We start from the raw sequence: 25149 nt of genomic DNA on the forward strand, positions 1-25149 counted from the left end.
CTCAATTCATCAGTAAACAACCCCACCATAACTAGTGTTCAAGGTTGAGAACCTGAATTATACATGAAGAGACTAAACCTAGTCGCAAATATGCTTTAACTCATGGTAAGCAAACTCCAACTAGATCAATACATGTTTTATAATTAAATTTCTTGGTGCTAATGTACGCATTTCGCATATCCTTTATCGCAAGATTACACTTTGTAATCTTGCTATCCTCTTTATATAACTAACAGTACTGAGGTGTGTTCCCCCATGGTTTACAGACGGTCTTTCCAAATGACTGGTAAACAGGGATCACAATATCGTACAACATTGTTGCGGAATCAACAATGTCCTGAACAACCATATTGTTTATCTTGAAAGATCCACAAGCACCCAAATCAAGCCATGACCTCTATTGGTGATTGGTAGATCCAAAAGTAGCCTCACAAAGATACTGTACAGAGAGTACAAAATGATTCATAAGCAACAAATGTGATGACTATGCATGCCACTCAAAATCAACATTTGCTAAACACTAGGGCCCATAACATCTAGTGTGCATGCATTTAGAAAAAACATATCCGAACCTGCATATCCATGATCATACTTGCCAATGCTTATGGAAAATGTGATGCTCCTAATATACATTATAGAGGAGTGTAAATAGTTCTAAAAAGAAACTAAATACTGTCTACTGCAATCATTTGCAAGCCTTGCTGAAATATTTGAACCATAGTAAGAAAGTGAAACATTAATCACTTCTATGTACAAACAATGAAACCTTTTCATTAACAACTCATAGCCTTTCAGTTTGCAATCGAAAACTGGCTCCCACGACATTTCTTTGATGAAGTCCTAATTCCTTCGCAACATCATTATTGCTCATTACATTGTTAGCCCCATTGACTCCATTGAGACATGCAATGACAATAGCCCGTTTCAAAAATAGCGCATTGTTTGAATGAGGAGTCTTCACCTCAGACAATGTATGACAAATGTTAGAGAAAATCAAACTCCCAACTGTCTCCGATATGGGTTGCAACACTGGGAATGTTGGATGACTGAGAAGTTGCTGTAGAATGCTCTATTGAAGACCCTCAGAAAGCCCGTTTTTTTGATTACGCCAACACATAGCAACTGCCCTACATATTTTCTTTGCCTCCTGCCCATCAATGTCACCATCCTCTCGCGCTCCTGCCATTCTTTTTTGCATATTTCTTTGTTCCCTCTTCTTTGCAGCCCAGTAGTTTCGTAGACTCGGTAGACGATCCCTTGGGATATGCTGTGTAGCAGATAATGGAGGAAGGTAAAGGGGGTTTGTACTGCCATTATGAGTATTATGTGATTCCATGTGGAACGTGCAAGGATGCTATTGACATGAAAATGAAGACAATCAAAACAGTGCCATAGTTCTAATGAAATTGGCCTATTTAATATGAGAGTAGCGGAAATTAATGAGAGTACTTTTGAAAAATGACTTTGTGAGCATAGTGGGTGAACATAATTGAAGATAGAAACATAATCATAGCAATTAGTTAACTTGGCATGAACAATACTTTTGCAAAAGAGAGAATTTAGAGAACATGACAACTGTTGAGGGCTGGATTTATGTGGAGCCGGTCCCCCCTCCAATAGGCATTTGTATTATGATTTCTCCCATTAAGAGAGACTTGTTACAATACAATCTTTGTGTTCCTTGTGACCTAGGTGATGCAATGACGATGGAAAGATTCATGCATCACAAACATAACATAAACTTGAAGAAATCTTTAACTATCCCTAGCCTCAGTCCCAAGACCTCAAACACCTTCGAAGGTGGAGAGAGCTAGCAGGGAATGAGGGTAGGGAAGAGGAAGAAGAAACATTTCGTAGGAGAAAGAATTAGTTCCTCACTTATCAGAACTCTTGTTGCTAGCATACATAATAGCATAGTAATGAAGAAGAAGGATATGGCAAGCTTAAGCATTGAAGCATGGCTCTTGGTTGGATTTGCACTCCACATCCAAGAGTGTTGGTGTATGCTCTCAACCTCTACATGCTTGGAGAAGGAGAGGGAGCTCTTGCACTTTGCATAGCACACAATGAGAGTGTTTGTGAGTGTGTGTGGGTGAGTATACCCCCTAAGCAACCCCCTAGATTTCTTGGGTCGACCCCGCCTTGTAGCTCATTCTTGAAGCTCATTGGACCCCTCCAGGCCTAGCCAATCACAAGCAGGAGGCATTACAAGCAGCAAGGGTAGCCTTGAGACAAGTGTCCCCCTTTCCCCTTTGAGAGAGAGGGCTAGATAAATGCTAAATCAATTAATTAAATCTCCTAAATTATTATTGGACCCCTTGGGTGGCCAACCAATAGGCTTTAGGCACACCATGAGGGCAACATGAGGAGGAACTTGACAAGTGTCCCTTTTGCTTTCTTTGTACCATGCATGCCTTGTGTGAGTGTGTGGGTGTTCTCTCTCATCCCCCCTCATGTAGGGCTCGCCCCCTCCTTGTAGGGATTGAATATTTGACTTTTTGACACCTCAAGGCCCTCATGCATAGGCCCAGTTCCCACCGCAAGCTTGGCTCATAAGCACTTTAAGCTTGGGTTGGGTTCTCACCTCAAGTGCAACCCTAGCATCTCAAGCATGTCAAGCACCTCAAGCATCTCAATAATTAAGCATCTCAAGCATCTCAAGCACCTCAATCATCAAGCACCTCACGCACCTTAGTCATCAAGCATGACAAGCACCTCGAGCTGGGTCGGGTTCCCACGCCTCAAGCTCAGCCCTAGCATACCTAAGGTCAAAGGCCTTTTACACACATTATTGGAGGTCTTCAATGAAGCTAACCCTAAGGTCTTATCTCCATTTGTTAGCCTTGATAGACCATCTCTCAATTGGGCCCCTTTACCATTTGCCCCGTGTTGAGATAGATCTATAAGCACATGTCTATATCTTAACACTTGTTCCCGTTTATTCTCCCACATTAAGTGATCAATTTAATATGAGAAAATCATTTGGGTTGTTTAGATATTAGATTTTATGACATTACCTCTCTCTTGAAATCATAGTCGTCCTCGACTATGAGGTAGAAGAGATAAAGCCTTAGTCATTAGTCAATTTTACTTAGCGGGTAGAGGATCCCTTTTGACCCTACAACATCTTTCCAAGATGGATGACTAATCCATTTGGTGCTTGCGAGACATAGCTGCCGCAAGCATGTATGCTCTTTAGTCCATTTCATTCTCCCAAAGTAGAGTGACAAATTCTACTTGGTGTTTGAGAGACGTCGTCATCACAAACATGATTCTAAGCATGCATACTAGTTAAATTTGTGCACAATTAAAAAGAGGACTAGTCTTATAAGACAAAAACATGAGTCATTTAAAAGAAATTTGTACATTTGCTTACTCTAATGTAGCATTGTAAGCATTGACAAGGTTCATACTATCCTTAAGCTGTATTCCTTGCATCCATTTAGCATCTTCAAAAGGATAATTTTTGAACTTAATAAGATACCGTCGGATTATCTTACCATGTCGTAGTACCTTGTCTTCATGCCGAAGGACAGCTTCGGGTTGTAGCACCTCTTCTTGGTCTTCGACTTCGGGAGGGTCTTCAATAATTGGTTTAGTTGGTGGCTCTCCTTTGTAGGGCTTAAGCAGGCTTACATGAAAGGCATTGTGTATAAGCCAATGGTTGGGCAACTTGAGTTTGAACATTGGTTTTCCACTTTGCATCATTTTTGTCTTTGTTTTCCATGGGCTTGACATTACGTCTAGCCCCTTGATGGAAATTGATGCGTGAAGCAACCATGGTGTGATGGATTACTTTGCTAATAGTACCAGGCCGTTGAGAGTTGATGTATTCGGACATCTCTTCAGGTAATCCCGCACAGAATTGCTGCCTTTGCTCGACAAAGTCTATCTTTTGAAAGACAGTAGCCTTGAGATGTAAATCCCAAAACTTGTCTACATATTTGTGGATAGACTCATGGGAGAGGAGCTTCAAGCTGCGCCATTCGGTAAGCACTCTGTCCTTTGCATCGCTTGCAAGGAATTGCTTCATGATGGAAACTCGTAGAGTTTTCCATGTCTTTGGGGCTTCACCATTTCCACGAAGGCTAGCCCACCATTGATGAGCTGATTTTGGAAGTGCATAGCTACATGGCGTAGCTTAGAGGACTCTATGAAGCCCTCATCTCCAAAGGCCGCATCAAATTGTTGGATGAAGGCCAACACTTTGTCGGTAGCACCGAAGGTGCCATCATAGGTGAGAAAAGAGATACTCTTTCCTCCCTCCTTGAACTTCTTTAGCTTTTGTGACCTTCGCCATGCAGGAAATGATTTGCGATGTCCTCCCTTCTTGTATTCTCTAGGAGAATAGCCATAACTTTCGTCGGAAGAGGAGGAAGGTGAAGAAGAAGGAGAAAAGGGTGACCTCTTCCTAGCCCTTTTCTTTCTTTGTTTCCTCTCTTGCCTTTCAAAATGATAAGGAGAAGGACTATGTGTTGATCTTTTCCTCTTGGGAGGAGTGGGCGATCGTCTAGACTGCCGTCTTCGTGGAGCCACATCTTCAGAGGAACTTAAACTTTCATTGCTTTCTTGCTCTTTGGATTTCTCCTCTCGAATGGGAGAGAGTCTTCTTGTGGGGGTCTCTTCAAGAGGCCTCCTAAGCTCTCTCTCCTCTTGGAGAGGAAGGGAAATTCCATAAGCACGAAGTTGTTGAGTAACTTCGGCTTGCAAAGCAGGGTTGCCCATAGCTTGTTGCAACCTAGTGACGAGATAATTCACAAACATGGGAGCATCATCATTAGCACCTTCATGTGAAAAATAAAAGCTATCAATGTTCATTCTACTCTCTTGATTATTGTTAGCCATGTTAACAAAATTTATGTATGTACTTAGTGTATGCTTTGGAAATTCAAAACCTTAGTTGCCACTCCTCTTAGCCTTTAAAAATCGGCTCTTAAGTATCTACACCCACGGCTCGAATTGGTTAATTATAGAGAGTAGAGGAGTAGGTATAACATAGCAGAGTTGCCAAGGGCTAGCTCCTTTCGGACTTCTTATGGCTCAATAATGGTAAAGCCATAGGCAAGTCTAAAAAGACTCCATTATTAAGTCCAAAGCTCCCGAGGTGTGCACCATCCCCCACATAGTGGGTTCAACAAAACCAATAATAGATCCCAGTTCCACTTACCCTAATATAATTAACAACATCAACCATTTATAGGCTACTTAAGGACCTCTCTTCTTAAGCAAGAAAAGAGAAACCAAATGCTCTGATACCAATGTAATGAAATTGGCCTATGTAATTTGAGAGTAGCGGAAATTAATGAGAGTACTTTTGAGAAATGACTTTGTGAGCATAGCGGGTGAACATAATTGAAGATAGCAACATAATCATAGCAATTAGTTAACTTGGAATGAACAATACTTTTGCAAGAGAGAGAATTTAGAGAACATGACAACAGTTGAGGACTGGATTTATGTGTAGCCGATCCCCCTCCAATAGGCATTTGTATTATGATTTCTCCCATTAAGAGAGACTTGTTACAATACAATCTTTGTGTTCCTTGTGACCTAGGTGATGCAATGAAGATGGAAAGCTTCATGCATCACAAACATAACATAAACTTGAAGAAAGCTTTAACTATCCCAAGCCTTAGTCCCAAGACCTCAAACACCTTCGAAGGTGGAGAGAGCTAACAGGGAATGAGGGTAGGGAAGAGGAAGAAGAAACATTTCGTAGGAGAAAGAATTAGTTCCTCACTTATCAGAACTCTTGTTGCTAGCATACATAATAGCATAGTAATGAAGAAGAAGGATATGGCAAGCTTAAGCATTGAAGCATGGCTCTTGGTTGGATTTGCACTCCACATCCAAGAGTGTTGGTGTATGCTCTCAACCTCTACATGCTTGGAGAAGGAGAGGGAGCTCTTGCACTTTGCATAGCACACAATGAGAGTGTTTGTGAGTGTGTGTGGGTGAGTATACCCCCTAAGCAACCCCCTAGATTTCTTGGGTCGACCCCGCCTTGTAGCTCATTCTTGAAGCTCATTGGACCCCTCCAGGCCTAGCCAATCACAAGCAGGAGGCATTACAAGCAGCAAGGGTAGCCTTGAGACAAGTGTCCCCCTTTCCCCTTTGAGAGAGAGGGCTAGATAAATGCTAAATCAATTAATTAAATCTCCTAAATTATTATTGGACCCCTTGGGTGGCCAACCAATAGGCTTTAGGCACACCATGAGGGCAACATGAGGAGGAACTTGACAAGTGTCCCTTTTGCTTTCTTTGTACCATGCATGCCTTGTGTGAGTGTGTGGGTGTTCTCTCTCATCCCCCCTCATGTAGGGCTCGCCCCCTCCTTGTAGGGATTGAATATTTGACTTTTTGACACCTCAAGCCCCTCATGCATAGGCCCAGTTCCCACCACAAGCTTGGCTCATAAGCACTTTAGGCTTGGGCTGGGTTCTCACCTCAAGTGCAATCCTAGCATCTCAAGCATCTCAATAATTAAGCACATCAAGCATCTCAAGCACCTCAATCATCAAGCACCTCACGCACCTTAGTCATCAAGCATGACAAGCACCTCGAGCTGGGTCGGGTTCCCGCGCCTCAAGCTCAGCCCTAGCATACCGAAGGTCAAAGGCCTTTTACACACATTATTGGAGGTCTTCAATGAAGCTAACCCTAAGGTCTTATGCTCCATTTGTTAGCCTTGCTCTTTGATAGACCGTCTCTCATTTGGGCCCCTTTACCATTGGCCCCGTGTTGAGATAGATCTATAAGCACATGTCTATATCTTAACACTTGTTCCCGTTTATTCTCCCACATTAAGTGATCAATTTAAGATGAGAAAATCATTTGGGTTGTTTAGATGCTCTCAACCTCTACATGCTTGGAGAAGGAGAGGGAGCTCTTGCACTTTGCATAGCACACAATGAGAGTGTTTGTGAGTGTGTGTGGGTGAGTATACCCCCTAAGCAACCCCCTAGCTTGCTTGGGTCGACCCCCCCTTGTAGCTCATACTTGAAGCTCATTGGACCCCTCCAGGCCTAGCCAATCACAAGCAGGAGGCATTACAAGCAGCAAGAGTAGCCTTGAGACAAGTGTCCCCCTTTCCCCTTTGCGAGAGAGGGCTAGATAAATGCTAAATCAATTAATTAAATCTCCTAAATTATTATTGGACCCCTTGGGTGGCCAACCAATAGGCTTTAGGCACACCATGAGGGAAACATGAGGAGGAACTTGACAAGTGTCCCTTTTGCTTTCTTTGTACCATGCATGCCTTGTGTGAGTGTTCTCTCTCATCCCCCCTCATGTAGGGCTCTCCCCCTCCTTGTAGGGATTGAATATTTGACTTTTTGACACCTCAAGCCCCTCATGCATAGGCCCAGTTCCCACCACAAGCTTGGCTCATAAGCACTTTAGGCTTGGGCTGGGTTCTCACCTCAAGTGCAATCCTAGCATCTCAAGCATCTCAATAATTAAGCACATCAAGCATCTCAAGCACCTCAATCATCAAGCACCTCACGCACCTTAGTCATCAAGCATGACAAGCACCTCGAGCTGGGTCGGGTTCCCGCGCCTCAAGCTCAGCCCTAGCATACCGAAGGTCAAAGGCCTTTTACACACATTATTGGAGGTCTTCAATGAAGCTAACCCTAAGGTCTTATGCTCCATTTGTTAGCCTTGCTCTTTGATAGACCGTCTCTCATTTGGGCCCCTTTACCATTGGCCCCGTGTTGAGATAGATCTATAAGCACATGTCTATATCTTAACACTTGTTCCCATTTATTCTCCCACATTAAGTGATCAATTTAAGATGAGAAAATCATTTGGGTTGTTTAGATATTAGATTTTATGACAATAGTACTCATATATATATATATATATATATAGAGAGAGAGAGAGAGAGAGAGAGAGAGAGAGAGAGAGAGAGAGATTGAGTTGAAGCTGAATATGGCTGGAAATGAGGAGCTGGTTGATATGGCTTTGTGCTGCGTCTGCAAGCACCTATAGCGGCTATAGAGGACACACACACACACACACACACACACACACACACACACACACACACACAGGGAGAGAGAGGGGGGGGGGAGAGAGAGAGAGAGAGAGAGAGAGCCCGCAAGCCTGCAGACACTGCACGAGCCCAACATAGCGGAGGCTATGGAGAGAGAGAGAGGGGGGGGGGGGAGAGAGAGAGAGAGAGAGAGAGAGAGAGAGAGAGAGAGAGAGAGAGAGAGAGAGAGAGAATGGGCACAAGAGGCGGAGGGACCCATTGAGGCAGCGCTGCAGAGAGCCCAGAGGAGTGGCGGCGAGAGGAGTTTGCTACTTTAAGATTTAGTATTAAAGTGAAATGGAATTTCCAACCCGCCTAAATTCCAAACTCTTAGCCAAAAATATTTTATTTTTTCTTTATATGAAATGAAAATGAATAACCCACCACCCAGTTCATCTTCTCCCAAAGGAGTGTCCAAAACACTCCTTTTTCTATGCTATCACCCTCATGGAAGGTTCACAACTTTTTCTTGATTTTGCATGAATTATGTGTGAGAAAGTTTTAGTGACCTACTTAAGTGAATATCTAATTCTCTCAAGAAGGAGTCGAGTATCTGAAGGAAAATTTTATCATAGCTAAATGAGCTTTCTTTCAAAGAGGATCTCCCTTCCAAGTAGGATTATCCTCTCTCCCCTCTTGTCAATTGGAAAATCCCAAATCTTTAAACCACTCCTAGGTACGGAATGAATCCTCTCCACGATAGCCGGGTATGCCTAAATCCCATCTCAAAGAAGGATTTATTAACCATTCATATTTCATTGCATGAGCATTTTCACTACACTAGCATACCCACTTTTAGGAACTTTGCATTTTACTTTTATACTATCATTCATTGAATGGTTCTACTCTTCCAGAATCAAGCATTAAATCTTGCATGATCACTCAAAGGAAGTTTACGATTGTAAGTTGGTGCACTCTCAAGTTCTATATTTGCATTTTATGACCCACTCTAAAGTAAAGATCATCATAAAGAGCGTATGTAATGTTCTTTCAAATTTGTTCTACAATGGTGATATAGGAGGGGAGGCATAAGGGGATAGCTAAAACTCCCATCGCTTCCATGGATGAAAATGGTGCAAACAAGACATATGAAAATCCCTCAAGATGGGGTTAACTTGAAACTTACGTCGAGACAAAACATTAAACTCCCAAGAGATTCCCAAGAGACTTGTATTTCTTAAGATTTTGTTTAAGTAGACATTAAAATGAAATAAGAACTAAGAGATTATAACTCAAGAAACTCACTCTAAATTTTAATTAAAATTAAAACTTTACCGAGAAGATTTGATGTGGATAGTCCTAGCATAACATAGAAGTTTTAAGTGTGAAACGTGTCTTACATGATTGAAAAAAGACCAAGAAGGTGTTTATCTGTGGCATGCAACAGGGAATGGTCATTTACGGTTAGGATTGATAACTGTTGATCTATGTTTTGATTTGAGTTCATTCAATGCCCTAAAAATGGGATCAGATTGGAGTGTGTCCCGACCAAGTGGTGAGATCCGCGAATATGTCTGAAAATCGGTATAGTCTAGATAGGCATGATGCCGACGGGAATGAAGGAAGAAAAATGGATCCAAAGTGGGATCGGATAAGGGAAAAAGATGTGATTTAATTAAGGAACTCTTCTAATTGTTTGGTAAAACAGAACTTTGAAAATGCTAAGAACTTAAATTGGCTATACCGCAATTGTTCTCATCAATCGGACCTTTACTCTGCTTCTTGGAATATTTATTTAAAAAGAATTTAAGATAGATTAATTTTGTAAGGTTTTTTCAAACAAAATAAAGAGAAATAAGAATTGAAAATTGGTAAATAAGTCGCCTCTACACGTGGTGGAAAAGACATGATATCCCAGTCCTCGAACGAGGATAGGGATATGCCTAAAAAAGTATATGTGATTGCTTGAAAGATAACTAGATAACTTCCTCACACTTCAGAGATAGGATAGGAGTTTGTCATTTTGTGTTGTGTATGAAAATACACGCACTTAGCTGTCTCTTCTTCAGTTGTGAGCCTCATCAAGAAGTCTGACGTGGTGGAGAGTTTGATCAAAAGCTAACACTTCTTAAAGGAGATGACATGTAAGATGAACAAAACGTAACAAAAAATACAGAGCCGCCACACACGACATGCCAAAAAGAAAAGGTAAAGTCTCCTTTCAAATTCTCTGTATAGGATCAAGTACTCTAATTAGTAAGTCACTTGTTCTCATGGTGACTAGATCTAGTACACAGGAAAATGGGGACATGGGAAGACTTCTTGTGTATCTATATGTACACACTAGCGTTACAGGCCGACCTGCCAAGCAGTCAATCATCGGCCTTGGGAAAGACGCTTAGGCAATGCTGTGGAAGCTTCTGGTGTAGAAGAGAGAATATGGCAGATAGCAATTTGAGAAGAAGGAAGAGGGTCATCAAAGAGGCCAAAGAGGGAGGGTGCATACACAGCCTTGAGGCCTTGATCATGAGAAGCAAGTCCTCCATGGAAGGCCTTTGCTGAGGGTTTCCTTGGAGGCACCAAAATGCGATCTGCAATAGCCTCTCGGGATCCCCTCTTATGTATACCCCCTCCAGCCTCTCATCCACCAAGCTCTCCCACCTTCCTTTCTCCATTGCCTCTCAAGAGGCAACACCTTTTTCCTCATTGCACTAGTCCTCTCTTCTTCTTGCTCATTATAATGTTGCTTTTGTTGGGGTATAAAGCCCAATGTGGTCGCCCAGGTAAGTGGGCGGGCCGCCAGGTATGTACACATGTTCTTTTGTAAAAACCTAATAAGAACTCACTATGATCTACACATTACAGTAGAGCGAGTTCACCATATCGTTGTGCTCTTCTTCTCGCACTCTCTCTCGCGTCGCAGTTCCGCTCGTACTCCTTCAACAGGTATCAGAGCTCAGATCGAGGCTCGGGGCAGTACTGCAGGAGGCTAGAGTCACCAGCTCAGATTGGAGTGAAATTCGATAGGCAAAGACACGGCCCCAAATCTTGTGGGAAAGCCCGATGGGCTTGGTGTTGTCAGAATTTCATTCCGAGGTCATCTCGGCCACCGTTCGGCTTCGACAAAGTTCTGCGCAGGCCATTTTCGACTACGTGGTCTCTGCAAGTGCAGATCCGACTCTGAAAATTTGGGGTTTTTCGGCCTACGACTGCAAGTGCTGAGGATATCGACACTCCCAGAGTGTTGATTTGTGGCTGTCTACACATCGAAGGACGACTCACAGTTCTTGGAGGCGTGTCACATACGACACGGGCGCATCTACACATAGACTGTAGGCGACATCCACTAGTTCATCAGGTAGCTTGTGTTTGCTGCTTGATATTCCAGATTTCATCCTGACATTGTAGGTACTTTCACATGGGATGTATTGTCAGAGATGATGTATGTTTGTTGAGGGTTTGCTGGCTGTGAGTCACGCAGCAAACAATCGCCGCAGCAGTTACAGCATATAGTGGGAAATTTGTGGATGTATGACTTTGTGGGAAGTCTATGTACTGTCAGATTTACTGCAGCCTTTTTTGAGGGTCGAGTGAGGTTTTATTGAGCTGGGGGATTCTCGAATGTTGAGATCCTTTCGGTGATACAGGTCTTGGAGCGATCCCTCGAGCACCCTTAGATAGGCAGCTAGGATGTATTGACTGTGAGTTAGACAGTTGGGATTGCATCTCTGCTTTACTGCCGTTGAGGCATTGTCACAGTCTATGCTTGCAGGACAGTGACAGGAAAGTGAGAGACAGTACAGGTGCAGGACAGGTTTACCCGCAGCTTACAGTGTCAGAGAGACAATGTTTTTTGAGCTGTTTTTTGGTCTGTTTTTTTGAGTACACCAGAGCCATTTTACAAAGGAGACTCTGCCAAAATTTCTGCAGAATCTGAAGCTTTCTTGGTTCATTTGACAGGTTGATATTGGTTCAGAGGTCAGTTTACAGTGGAAACTCTGCCAAATTTTTCCCAGGAAAGTAAACTACTGTGAAGCGTAGCTATGGCTGGATCACAGGACACTGCTCTTTACAATATCAAGAAGCTGGATGGAACCAATTTCCCATTGTGGAAGAAGCAGATTTGGCACGTGTTGGTACAAAAGAAGCAGATAAAACCTATAAAGCTCAAGGGAATAAAACAAGAAGATATGGACGAAGATGAATGGAGCGAAATGGATGAATTGGCACTTTCTACCATTATGCTGACTTTGGCAGAAAGCGTTTACTTCAATGTAGCAGACGAGATGTCGGCTTATCAAGCATGGTTAAAGCTGAGTGATCTTTATGAGAAGCAGAGTGCAGCTTCACAGGTATACTGGCTTAAGAAGCTTGTTAACTTGAAGATGAAAGAAGGGACACCTATGTCCAATCATCTGAATGAATTCAACACAATCTACAGTCAGTTGTTAGCTCAAGGTGTCAAGTTTGATGAACCTGTTAGAGCTATGTTCCTGTTGATCACATTGCTGGAAAGTTGGGACACTTTTCGCACAGATTTGAGTAATTCTGCACCTCCAGATGGTTTGAACATAGCAGGTGTAGAAGGAAGTCTGCTTACTGAAGAAACCAATAGAAAGACAATGGACAAAGGCAAAGGAACAGCCTTAGTTGTCAGGGGAAGGACCAAAGAAAAGTACAAAGGTGGAAAGAGGAATCAGTCTCGTAGCAAGTCCCGCAGTGCTAAAGGCAAGAGTGACATAGAATGCTACCATTGCTGCAAGAAGGGTCACATGAAAAGAGACTGCAGAGAATGGCAAGCAGAAAAAGGCAAAGAGAAAGCTGAAGACCATGGTGAGAAGAACAAGTCCTCAGTGAAGATTCAAGAAATAAATGTGACAAACACTATTGCAGAGGATGACAGTCTAGTGTCAGGAGACATCTACTTCTTGAAGAATACAATGGACTCAGCTGTTCTTACAGCATCTGATGGAAATGCACTGAGTGACTGGATTATAGACTCAGGGGCATCACTTGATGTGTCTCCAAACAAGGAGTGGTTTACCTCTTATGTGACCACTAAAGATCATGTTCGGCTAGGCAATGGGCAGACATGTGAGATCTTAGGTGTTGGAGATGTTCAATTGAAGTTTCAGAATGGCTCTTCTTTCACGCTGAAGAATGTGAGACATGTTCCCGCAATTACAAAGAGCTTGATCAGCACAGGTTTACTTGATGATGCTGGCTACGTCACCACTTTTGGACAGAACATGTGGAAGATATCCAAGGGTTCTATGACAGTAGCACATGGAGTAAAGTCTGGAGGACTTTACATGATTTATGTATCAAATGTCTCTAAAAATGTAATCAATGTAACCGAGCAGCCGAACGTTTCTTTGTGGCATAGCCGGTTAGGACATATGTCCAAGAAGGGAATGGAATTCTTGTCTCGTTCTGGTTATTTGCCTGGCTTTTCATTTAATGATTTTGAATTATGTGAACATTGTCTGTATGGTAAGCAAACACAGCAGCCACATAAGCATAGAAGCAGTAGAAGAGATACACAGTTGGCACTTGTTCATAGTGATTTGTGTGGACCTATGCCTAACCTATCTCTAGGGGGAGCTTCTTACTTTATGACATTTATAGATGATTACTCGAGGAAAGTATGGGTTTACTTTCTCAAGCACAAGGATGAAGCGTTTAGTGTTTTCAAAACGTTTGTGACACTTGTGGAGAATCAGAGTGGCAAGAAGCTTAAATGCTTACGCACTGACAATGGTGGAGAGTATGTTTCAAAGGCCTTTCAGGACTTTTGTGAGTCAAAAGGTATAAAACGTGAACTTACTACTCCTTACAATCCTCCTCAAAATGGTGTTGCTGAGAGGATGAATAGGACCATACAAGAGAAGGTCAGAAGTATGTTGTCTAATGCACAACTGCCAAATGGGTTTTGGGTTGAAGCTGTATCAACAGCTGTTCATCTTGTAAATAGATCTCCTGGCAAGGTTTTGCAGAAGGATTCAGTGCCAGAGATGGTATGGTCAGGCAAAATTCCCTCATACAAGCATCTCAGAGTCTTTGGCTATGAGGCATATACTCACGTTCCAAAGGAATTTAGGAACAAACTTGAGACAAAGAGTAGAAAGTGCATCTTTCTAGGCTATGGTAATTCTGGTGAGATGGGTTACAGACTTTGGGATCCCGAATCCAGAAAGGTTGTCCGCAGCAATGATGTTCACTTTAATGAATCCAAATATCATTCTAAACCAGAGAGGGTTGAGGAGATTAGAAGAGTAACTTGTCTTCCAAGAAGATGGACCTGCACATGCAAGACAAAATGTCAGGGCTCAAGAGGAGCAAGGACAGGATAGAGTGGAACCACAGGTTGTGGCTGATCCTGAGCCACCTATTGTGCGTAGATCTGGACGTGTCACGCGACCTCCTGATAGGTTTGTTCCATCTATGAACTATGTCATGTTGACTGATTGCAATGAGCCTTCATGTTACAAGGAAGCAGTGCAAATGAAGGACTCCGGGAATTGGCAATTGGCCATGCAGTCAGAGATGACAGCTTTGCATAAAAACAAGACATGGAAGCTAGTTAAATTACCACAGGGAAAAAAGGCTCTACCTTGTAAATGGGTTTACAGGTATAAGATCACCGCTCATGATAGTCAGCCAAAGTACAAAGCAAGGCTTGTTGCCAAGGGCTTTAAGCAAGAACAAGGCATTGACTTTGATGAAGTCTTCTCTCTGGTGGCTTTAACCAATGCTTTCTTGCATTGGTTGCCATATTAGATTTGGTGTTGCACCAAATGGATGTCAAGACAACGTTCTTGCATGGTGATTTAGATGTGAAAATTTACATGCAACAGCCAGAAGGGTTTGTTGAGAAAGGCAAGGAAGATTGGGTATGCCAGTTGTTAAAGAGTCTTTATGGCTTAAAACAATCACCGAGGGCATGGTACCATAAATTCCACAAGTTTATGCTTTCTCAAGGCTACAAACGTAGTGAGTTCGATCACGGTCTATATACAAAGAATGCTAAGGATGGTAGTTGGCTGATCCTTATTTTGTATGTGGATGACATGTTGATTGCTGGCAAGCACTTGGAAGAAATTTCAGCTTTGAAGTCAAAGATGGCAAAATTATTTGACATGAAAGACATGGGTGAGGCAAGTCATATACTTGGTATGCGCATTGAGAGAGACAGATCAAAGAAGTTGATTTGGTTATCTCAAACAGAGTATATTGACAAGGTTTTGCAACGTTTCAATATGGAGAAGGGAAAGGTACTGAGTGTTCCATTGCCACCATATGTGAAACTTAGCAAAGAAGATTGTCCTGTTTCTGAGGAAGAACAGGCTGAAATGGATAAGATTCCATATGCGTCTGCAGTGGGTAGTTTGATGTATGCAATGATTGCTACTCGCCCAGACATTGCATTTGCAGTGGGAGTAGTAAGTCGATACATGTCAAACCCAGGCAAGAAACATTGGGAGGCAGTGAAAGGAATATTGAGATACCTGAAAGCTACAAAGAGTATGCGTATATGCTACGGGAGTCAGGAGCTAAGTGTAAAGGGTTTTACAGACTCAGATTATGCAGGTGACTTAGACAACCGAAGGTCTACGTCAGGGTATGTCTTTACATTGGCTAGTGGAGCAGTATCATGGCGTTCTAGATTACAAGATTGTGTTACTCAGTCTACTACAGAGGCTGAATATGTTGCAGCATCAGAGGCATGCAAAGAATCAATTTGGCTTAATTGACTAGTAACAGATTTGGGAATCAAAGAAGAGATGCCTGTGTTATATTGTGATAGTCAAAGTGCTATACAATTGGCTCGCAATCCAGTTTATCACTCAAAGACAAAGCATGTGGATGTGAAGTATCATTTCATCAGGGAAATGCTCAAGGATAAGCAACTTCAGCTTGTCAAAGTTCACACCACAGAAAATCCTGCTGATCTACTTACAAAAGGACTTCCCTCTGAGAGCTTTGCGCATTTTCGCAAGCAGTTAGGTGTAGGGTAGTACATCACTTCTCTACATCTCTTGTATATTAGCTTGTATAGTAGCTTCTCTCACACTTAAAGTACCACATTGGACTTTAAGTGGGAGGTTGTTTGGGTATAAAGCCCAATGTGGTCGCCCAGGTAAGTGGGCGGGTCGCCAAGTATGTACACATGTTCTTTTGTAAAAACCTTATAAGAACTCACTATGCTCTACACATTACAGTAGAGCGAGTTCACCATATCTTTGTGCTCTTCTTCTCGCACTCTTTCTTGCGTCGCACTTCCGCTCGTACTCCTTCAACTTTGTGACCATCTTCCCACTCACAAGCTCTAGGAGCACCATCCCAAAGCTGTAGGCATCATTCTTCTCTGTTAATAGAGCTCCCACATGCCAACACTCTGACGCCATGTGTTTCCACGTCCCGCACGGCGTCTTGTTGGTAATATGCGGTTTCTCTGGACCCATGATTTGAGACAACCCGAAATCTGCAACCTTGGCCTTGAATTTATAATCCAAAAGAAGATTGTCTGGCTTGATATCCCTGTGTACTACCTTCTTTGGGAAATGCGCATGCAAGTAATGTATGCCAGTTTGCTGCGTCAATAGCAATCAATCAGAGAAAATATGACCGCTAAGAGAGCCATTTGCGACATACTCATACACAAGCAGGCGCTCCGTTCCCTCTGCACAAAAGCCGATCAGGTTCACCACATTCACATGCTTTATAAATGCAAGGTTTTCGGTCTCTGCCATGAAATATCTGTTCTCTCTCACTAAATTGTTCTCATAGCCTCGCCTGCGGAACTGATGAAGCCTTTTGATTGCTACCGAAGCCACCTGCTCCGAGCTTGTTATCTTCATGAAATCCATGAGTCACCATGAAGAGATCCTAGAAGGAGAATTGGTTCGGCACGCCGAGCCGACTGAGGTTGACAAATACCTGATGTAATCAATCAAACATGCTATTGGTAGCTGGTGATGACTCAATACAGCTTACATTGACCCATATTTGCTTCCCATTCCCATTATACAGACTGAGTGTACCCATGGAGTCCATTGTGAAGCTCGTGTTGAAGAGCACGTCGTAGATGCCAGGAGGTGGCTCTGACCAGTACTCAAATGTGTCTTGGAAGAGCAGGCGTATGCGCCCAAGGGATCCTCCACTTCCAAAGACGAGGCTGTATTTGAGCGAAAGCGAGGCATCATTGGCTGCATTCCAAGGCACGAGGCTGGAGGGGTTGTGAAGGAAAGTGAAGTGGTGGCCAAGAGAGTTTCTGTGGGGTAATCAAAGATTTGCCATACAACTCTTGATGTGTTGTCCAGGAGCTCTGCTTGTGAGGCGTTAGAGACGATGCCTTCAAAGAGGAGGGTGGAAGCAGCCCAAATGGTGATGACGCTACTGGAATTATTGGAAATGAGCTCAAGTCGGCCATCATGCGTGAAGTGGGCATCTGGTATTCCTCCCTCCCTTCCAACCAGAGCATTGTCTGGACCGCCAACCGCAACCGAAGCTTCAGCATGAACAACATCCTCCACATAGTAGGTGTTGGGCAAGAGGGAGAAAAAGCACATAGAGAAGGCTTCAATGGGGATGTCCATACAGAGTTTGAAGGAGTTTGAACTTTGCATTTTACTTTTATCTGATCATTCATTAAATGGTTCTACTCTTCCACAATCAAGCATTAACTCTTGCATGATCACTCAAACGAAGTTTACAATTGTAAGTTGATGCACTCTCAAGTTCTATGTTTGCAATTTACGACCCAGTGTAGAGCAAAGATCATCATAAAGAGCATATGTATCGTTCTTTCAAATGTGTTCTGCAATGGTGATATGGAGGAGGAAGGATAAGAGGATAGCTTCACGGAAGGGATGTCCATGTTGTTTGAACATAAAACTCCTATCGCTTCCATGGAGATGTCCCATGGATGAAAAATAGTGCAAAAAAAACAAATGGCAATCGTTCAAGATGGGGTTAACTTGAAACTTACGTCGAGATAAAACCTTAAACTCCCAAGAGACTCGTTATATTTTTTAAGGTTTTGTTTGAGCAGATATTAAAAAGAAATAGGAACTAAGGGATTATAACTGAAGGAACTCAATTTAAATTTTAACTAAGATTAAAACTTTACCGAGAAGATTTGACGTGGATAGTCATAACATAACATAGAAGTTTTAAGTGTGAAACTTGACTTATATGATTGAAAAAAGACCGACACAGGTGTTTATCTGTGGAATGCAACGAGGAATGATCCTTTTTGGTTAGGATTGATAATTGTTGGTTTATGTTTTGAGCTTGAGTTCATTCAATGTCCTAGAAATGGGATCGGATTGAAGTGTATCCCGACTGGGTGGTGAGACCTGTAGATATGTCTGACAATCGGCATAATCTGGATAGACCTGATGCCGATGCGAACGAAGGAAGAAAAATGGATCCAAAGTGGGATCAGATAAATAAAAAATATCTGATTTAATTAAGGAACTCTTTTAATTGTTTGGTAAAAAGGAACCTTGGAAAGGCTAAGAACGTAAATTGGCTATACCGCAATTGTCTTCATTAATCTGACCTTTGCTCTACTTCTTGAAATATTTATTTAAAAAGAATATAAGATATATTAATTTTGTAATCCTTTTTCAAACAAAATAAAAAAAATAAAAAATAAAAAATTGTGTAAAGGCACACACGTGGTGGAGGAGACATGATACCCCAATCCTCGAATGAAGATAGGGATGTGCCTAAAGAAGTATATGTGGTTGCTTGAAAGATAACTAGATAACTTCCTCACACTTCAGAGATAGGGTAGGAGTTTGTCATTTTGTGTTGTGCATGAAAATACACACACTTAGCTGTCCCTTCTTCAATGGGGCGCCTCATCAAGAAGTCTAACGTGGTGGAGAGTTTGATCAAAAGCTGACACTTCTTAAAAGAGATGACACGTAAGATGAACCAAACGTATCAAAAAATATGCAGTCGCCACAGACGGCAGGCCAAAAAAGAAAAGGTAAAGTCTTCAAATTCTCTAATTAGTAAGTCACTTGTTCTCATGGTGACTAGATCTAGTACAGGCCGACCTGCCGAGCAATCGATTATCCCAAAGATCATCGGCCTTGGGAAAGATTATCTGGCAATATATTGTGGAAGCTTCTGATGTAGAGGAGTGATTCATGAGAATATGGCGGATAGCAATTTGAGAAGAAGGAAGAGGGCCATCAAAGAGGCCAGAGAGGGAGGGTGCATCCATAGCCTTGAGGCCTTTGATCATGTCAACCAAGTCCTCCATGGAAGGCCTTTGCTGAGGGTTTCCTTGGAGGCACCAAAATGAGATCCGCAATAGCCTCTCAGCATCCCCTCTTATGTATACCCCCTCAAGCCTACACCCTCTAGAAGTATGCCTCTGTGATAACAGCATCTAGCTCGCCAAAGCTTATGGATCGAGATGCTGTCATTAACCTACCTAATGGCCTACACACCACTATTTCTCACGTATATTATGTCCCTGGTCTCAAGAAAAATCTCATCTCTGTCAGCGAGCTAACCGACAATGGCATCATCATCAAATTCGTGCGAGAAGGCTGCCACATTTCGGCACTAAACAAAGATGGTCAGTATGTCACACTTTTGGTCCCCAAAACTGGGCGTCTTTATCCATTGGGTGACTCATCGCCTGCACATGCATCTGCATCATCCATAAAAACACAAGAAAACACACTCAAATGGTATTATAGACTAGGACATATTTCTCAACATGTTTTGCACCAACTCACTCATCGCCAACTTGCACTAGGTCTTCCCAAGCACCTCACTCACGTCACACGTTGTGAGGGCTGCATTCTTGCTAAAGCACATCATGTCCCATTCCCCACTTCATTATCACGAGCCACTGCACCTCTCGACCTCATCCACTCTGATGTTTGTGGCCCATTGCCCGTCAACTCCCTCACTGGCAATAAGTATATGCTTACTTTTATAGATGATTTCTCAAAATACACAACTACTTACTACATGGCCGAGAAATCCTCAACCTTCTCTCATTTTTGCACCTTCAAGGCATTAGTTGAGACTAAACATGGCTGTCACATTAAAACTCTCTGCACAGATCATGGTGGGGAATACACTTCTCATGCATTCAAAGATCTATGTCTTTCTGCTGGTATTCGACATGAATTATCCATCACCGACCACCCACAATAAAACGGTTGTGCCGAGTGCAAGAATTGCACACTATTTGAAGCTGCTCGTGCCATGCTTCTTCAAGCTAGCCTCCCAGACACCTATTGGGAAGAAGCTACCGCCACTGCGTGCTACATTCAAAACCGCATTCCATCCACCCGCAATCCTATTACTACACCCTACACCCTCTGGCACAGTCACCCACCTCATCTTGGCCACCTTCGCATCTTTGGAAGCATTGCATACCCACTTGTGATGCAACCTTTATCAAAACTATCACCACGTGCTCAACGCACAACTTTTGTCGGCTATGGTGATCGGTTTGGCATTAAGGCATACCGCCTCTATATCCCAAACCATCACAAGTTTATCTTTGCCCGCACCGTCGTCTTTGATGAAGAATTCAGCATCTCAGGCAAATCTTCTCATCAATCTTTGTTGACGGCCTCACCCACACACACACCCATGCAAATTTCCCACCCTTCTAGGCACAACCTTGAGCCTCCCTTAACCATCCAAAGGCCTTTCCTCATCGCCCATCCACCTCCTCGTGTCTCGCATTCTCATGCACAACCAATCGGCAACATTCCTGCACCACCTCTTGCACCCATCTCCTCACAGTTGACACCATCACCAACACCGTCCGTCCCGACTACCGCTACTTCCATCACACCGCAGACACTCGGTGCTCCACCTCGTGAGCTCCCATCACCTTCGCTACCGGTCTCACCTTTTTTTCGCAACTCGCACGAAACCTTGCCAGTTACTCCCATCCCAGAAGATGTCGACGAATTCGAGCCTCATAGCTCTACTTCTGCCACCTCGCCATCGCAACACACTTCGGCTATACACTTGGACCAAGCTACCTCTAGCTCACATGGTCGCACCCGCTCTCTTCGCAAGATCTATGAAGCCACCAATTTCTCTGCTGTCCTCAGTGATGAAATGATTCTTGAACATCCACCAGAGCCTCTTGAAGATGCCCTTTCCCTCTCTGTTCTCGATGCCCTCGCTTCTAGCGAGAGCAAGGAGTGGCATGCTGCTATATTGGATGAACTCCAAGCCCTCGAAGAAGCTAACACTTGGGAGCTTGTGCCACCTCCTAAGAATCATAACATTGTCTCTTGCAAATGGCTATTAAAGAAGAAATACCACCCCAACGGCTCAGTTGATCGCTACAAGGCACGCCTTGTCGCTCGCGGCTTCACTCAACAACAAGGTGTGGATTACTTCGACACCTATTCGCTAGTACTGGGTATGACTGCATTTCGGCTTCTTATTGCACTTGCTGCTAAGTTTAATCTTCTTTTACATCATCTTGATATAAAAACTGCCTTCTTACATGGCTTGCTCCAAGAGCTCATCTATATGCTACAACCTCCTCATTTTGAAGACCCTGACCACCCTGATTATGAATGTAAATTGCATAAGCCCATTTATGGCTTAAAAAAATCTGCACGAGAGTGGTACATCCGCATGCACCACTACTTGCTCAAATGTGGCTGGGAACGTCTTATGGCAGACTACAATATCTACATATGGCAGACCTCTAAAGGCATGGCTATCTTAGGCCTCTTTGTGGATGACATTCCTGTTCTTGGCACATTAGAGTACATATTGCTACAAGCAATTGATTGCATATCTCATGAATTCCCAGTAACCGACAAAGGACCTATGACTTATTTTCTCGGCATTGAAGTCATAAGAGATCCAGCAGGTAAATTTATCCAATTATCCCAATCCAAATACATTGAAGAACTCCTCCTCTTCTATGGTATGTCTGCTTCAACCCCTGAGTTTACCCCTTTGCCTGTTAAGCACAAGCTTGCTCCTGAATTTCATGATTACACTCACACTGATGCACTCTACTGCCCATCCTTTCATTTTCCAAAATTCTGCGGACAATTACGTTATCTTATCTCTTGCACCCGTTTCGATCTTTCCTACACAGGCCATATCCTCTCTCGCTCTATGTCAACGCCTTGTAAAGTGCGCAAGCAAGCTGCAAAGCGTACCCTTCGCTACTTACGCACCACTCAACACTATGCCCTCACTTACTATTATGACTCCTCTAGCCCCATCTCAATTTCAGGATATGTTGATGCCAACTGGGCTGGCGATGACCCTCGATGTTTTTCTACAGGGGGCTATGTATTCACTTTGGCTGGTGGTCCTACCTCTTGGCAAACCAAACGACAATGTTCTATTGCAAGTTCTTCTACTGAAGCAGAATACGTTGCTGCTGCTCTTGCCTCCCGCGAGGCTCTTTGGATCTTTGAATTGATCAACGAATTGAAGCTACCCTTCAATATATCGACTGATCCAATCACTCTTTTTTGTGATAATCAGTCTACCATCGCACTTACAGAATCACCTTCCTTCTCATCCAAGCTCAAATACATTAAGATAAGCTTCCATCTCTTGAAAGAATTAGTCGCAAATGGCTTCATCAAGCTAGTGTATGTTCCATCTGTAGAAAATTGGGCAGACTTTCTCACCAAGTTTGTGCCCACCACTAAACAAACAGCTTCATCGCGTAATTTGAGTTTGATCCCTACCGGATGAACTTCTCATTGAGGGGGGATAGCATGTATCTACGACATGGCTACTTCACAAAGCTCTTTTGTTCATCAATCTCAGTGTTACAACGAGAAGTCCACTCTTAAGAGGGGATGTAAAAGTAACTTATGATTTTAATAAGTGTGGACTTCCTTTCCACCTACCTCTATTCCCTAATTCCCACATGGACCCCTTTTACCTATGCAAGTCTCAACATGTGTCTATTCCCACCTACCTATAATTCCCATGTGATGGATAATCCTCACTCCCTTAACTTGTATATAAATCCCATTAGCTGCCCTCATTTGTAACAAGGTCTTCACTCTCCATTCAAGTGCAATCTATTGTCATTGCTCTATTCCTATCTTGCACTCTCTTATGTCTTGACATTAGCATATTAATTAATAGTGATATTAATCACATTTAATTTAATCTCTAAGTTCTCACAGAAGCCACCTGCTCCGAGCTTGTTATCTTCATGAAATCCATGAGTCACCATGAAGAGATCCTAGAAGGAGAATTGGTTCGGCCCGCCAAGCCGACTGAGGTCGACAAATACCTCACGGAACCTTGTTGACTGCCTGGATCTTATTTTCTGTCTGATGAAAAGTGCGAGGAGAATTATTAAGGCGGTGGACAACACTATAAGAGCCATGGCATAAGAGGGCAGGCTATTGTCTGTCCCATCAGCTGATTTACTAGCTATGGTTTTGATGAAGGATGTTAGATAGACACACCAGATCCGACACCATTGTGAAGAGCAGTTCGGAATAGCCAGCAGGACGATGAAGAGTTTGCGTAAGAGCCTGCTGTGCAATTGCAGTCATGAAGACACTTCTCCTCACACTCCTCAAAGGATAAAGAGCTGAAGTCCTCTTTGGTTGATCCGGGGAAGCCAAAAGATGTCTGATTCATGACACTTGTGTAGTTGGAGCAGTTTAGGGAGGGGGGCGGATCGCACTTCGAACCATTGCGCGTAAAGCTTTCTGGGCATGTGCATACATTCTGATCTAGTTGTGAGACTGGCAAGGGGCACCCGCCTCCGAGTAACTGGTTGGTGTCCTGATTTTTGTTGCAAATGCTTTTCTCCCCACATGTGTCAAATACATCACATTGGAAATACAGGGGCCTTCCAGAGAGGCTTCCATGACTTAGATGCAGTAGACCATGTGAGAACCTGAAGGTTGCCATCCACACTGAGTTGTAACTTTCTCATGCTATTGGTAGCTAGTGCTGACTCATTGCAGCTTACATTGACCCATATTTGCTTCCCATTCCCATTATACAGGCTAAGTGTACCCATGGAGCCCGTGTTGAAGAGCACGTCGTCGACGCCAGGAGGCGGCTCCGACCAGTACTCAAATGTGTCCTGGAAGAGGAGGCGTATGCGTCCATTAACGGATTCTCCACTTCCGAAGATGAGGCTGTATTTGGGCGAAAGCGAGGGATCATTGGGTGCAATCCAAGGCACGAGGCCGGAGGGGTTGTGAAGGAAAGTGAAGTTTTGGGTGGGCAAGAGAGTGTCTGTGGGGTGATCAAAGCTTTGCCATACAACTCTTGATGTGTTGTCCCTTAGGACAAAGATCCAGTGTCCAGGAGCTCTGCTTGTGAGGCGTTAGAGACGATGCCTTCAAAGAGGAGGGTGGGAGCAGCCCAAATGGTGATGACGCTACCGGCATTATTGGAAATGATCAGCTCAAGTCGGCCATCATGCTTGAAGCGAAGGATGCTGTTCATGCCGACGCTCTGGTTGCGGTTGGTGGTCCAGACGATGCTCTGGTTGGAAGGGAGGGAGGAATACCAGATGTTCACATAGTAGGTGTTGGGCAAGAGGGAGAAAAAGCCCATAGAGAAGGCTCCAATGGGGGATGTCCATACAGAGGTTGAAGAAGGGGTCAATTCCGTGCTGCACCATGGCTCATCAATATATCGACATGAAGGGCTGGCCAGTATACGACGATCATTAGCAGCGAGAGGAATGAAGGTTGTGCTATACGGAGCTGCATGGCAGATGAGAGAGAGAGAGAGAGAGAGAGAGAGAGAGAGATGAAATTAATGCAGTGAAGCGCCTGGTAGCAGAATAAGCTGCTCTTTTAAATAGCCGCCTCCATATCCTCGTCACTATGTGGCACGGCTGAATTCCAGAGGGGATCTATGGTGGGAAAGGAATGCGGCATGTGTTCTCTGCAGCCTCGGCCCCCCCCCCCCCCCCCCCCCCCCCCCCCCCCACACACACACACACACACACACACACACAGAGAGAGAGAGAGAGAGAGAGAGAGAGAGAGATTTTCTTAAAGGGAGGAGCTTTCTTAACCAAGATTGTCATTAGCATGGCTATTTGTATGCCCTGGTTTGCCTATTTTCCTTGAGAGGGAAGAATTTTTTGCATATTTACGTTGAAAGGGGAGCATTTTATTCTTGATCAGTGTTGAAACCAATCC

The 25149-nt window shown here is 43.4% G+C and overlaps 3 pseudogenes; all 3 read right to left on the bottom strand.

Annotated features, from left to right (window-relative positions):
- Window positions 1-16191: 16191 nt before the first annotated feature.
- LOC147462790 (putative receptor-like protein kinase At5g18500) lies at window positions 16192-16845 on the bottom strand (annotated as a pseudogene).
- A 64-nt stretch (window positions 16846-16909) lies between these two features.
- LOC147462791 (uncharacterized) lies at window positions 16910-17639 on the bottom strand (annotated as a pseudogene).
- Window positions 17640-23147: 5508 nt separating this feature from the next.
- Window positions 23148-24901, bottom strand: LOC147462792 (putative receptor protein kinase ZmPK1; annotated as a pseudogene).
- Between the last annotated feature and the right edge of the window lie 248 nt (window positions 24902-25149).

The sequence above is a fragment of the Adiantum capillus-veneris genome, chromosome 2 (assembly GCF_014529385.1).
Source record: "Adiantum capillus-veneris isolate H3 chromosome 2, ASM1452938v2, whole genome shotgun sequence".
Taxonomy (NCBI): Eukaryota; Viridiplantae; Streptophyta; class Polypodiopsida; order Polypodiales; family Pteridaceae; genus Adiantum; species Adiantum capillus-veneris.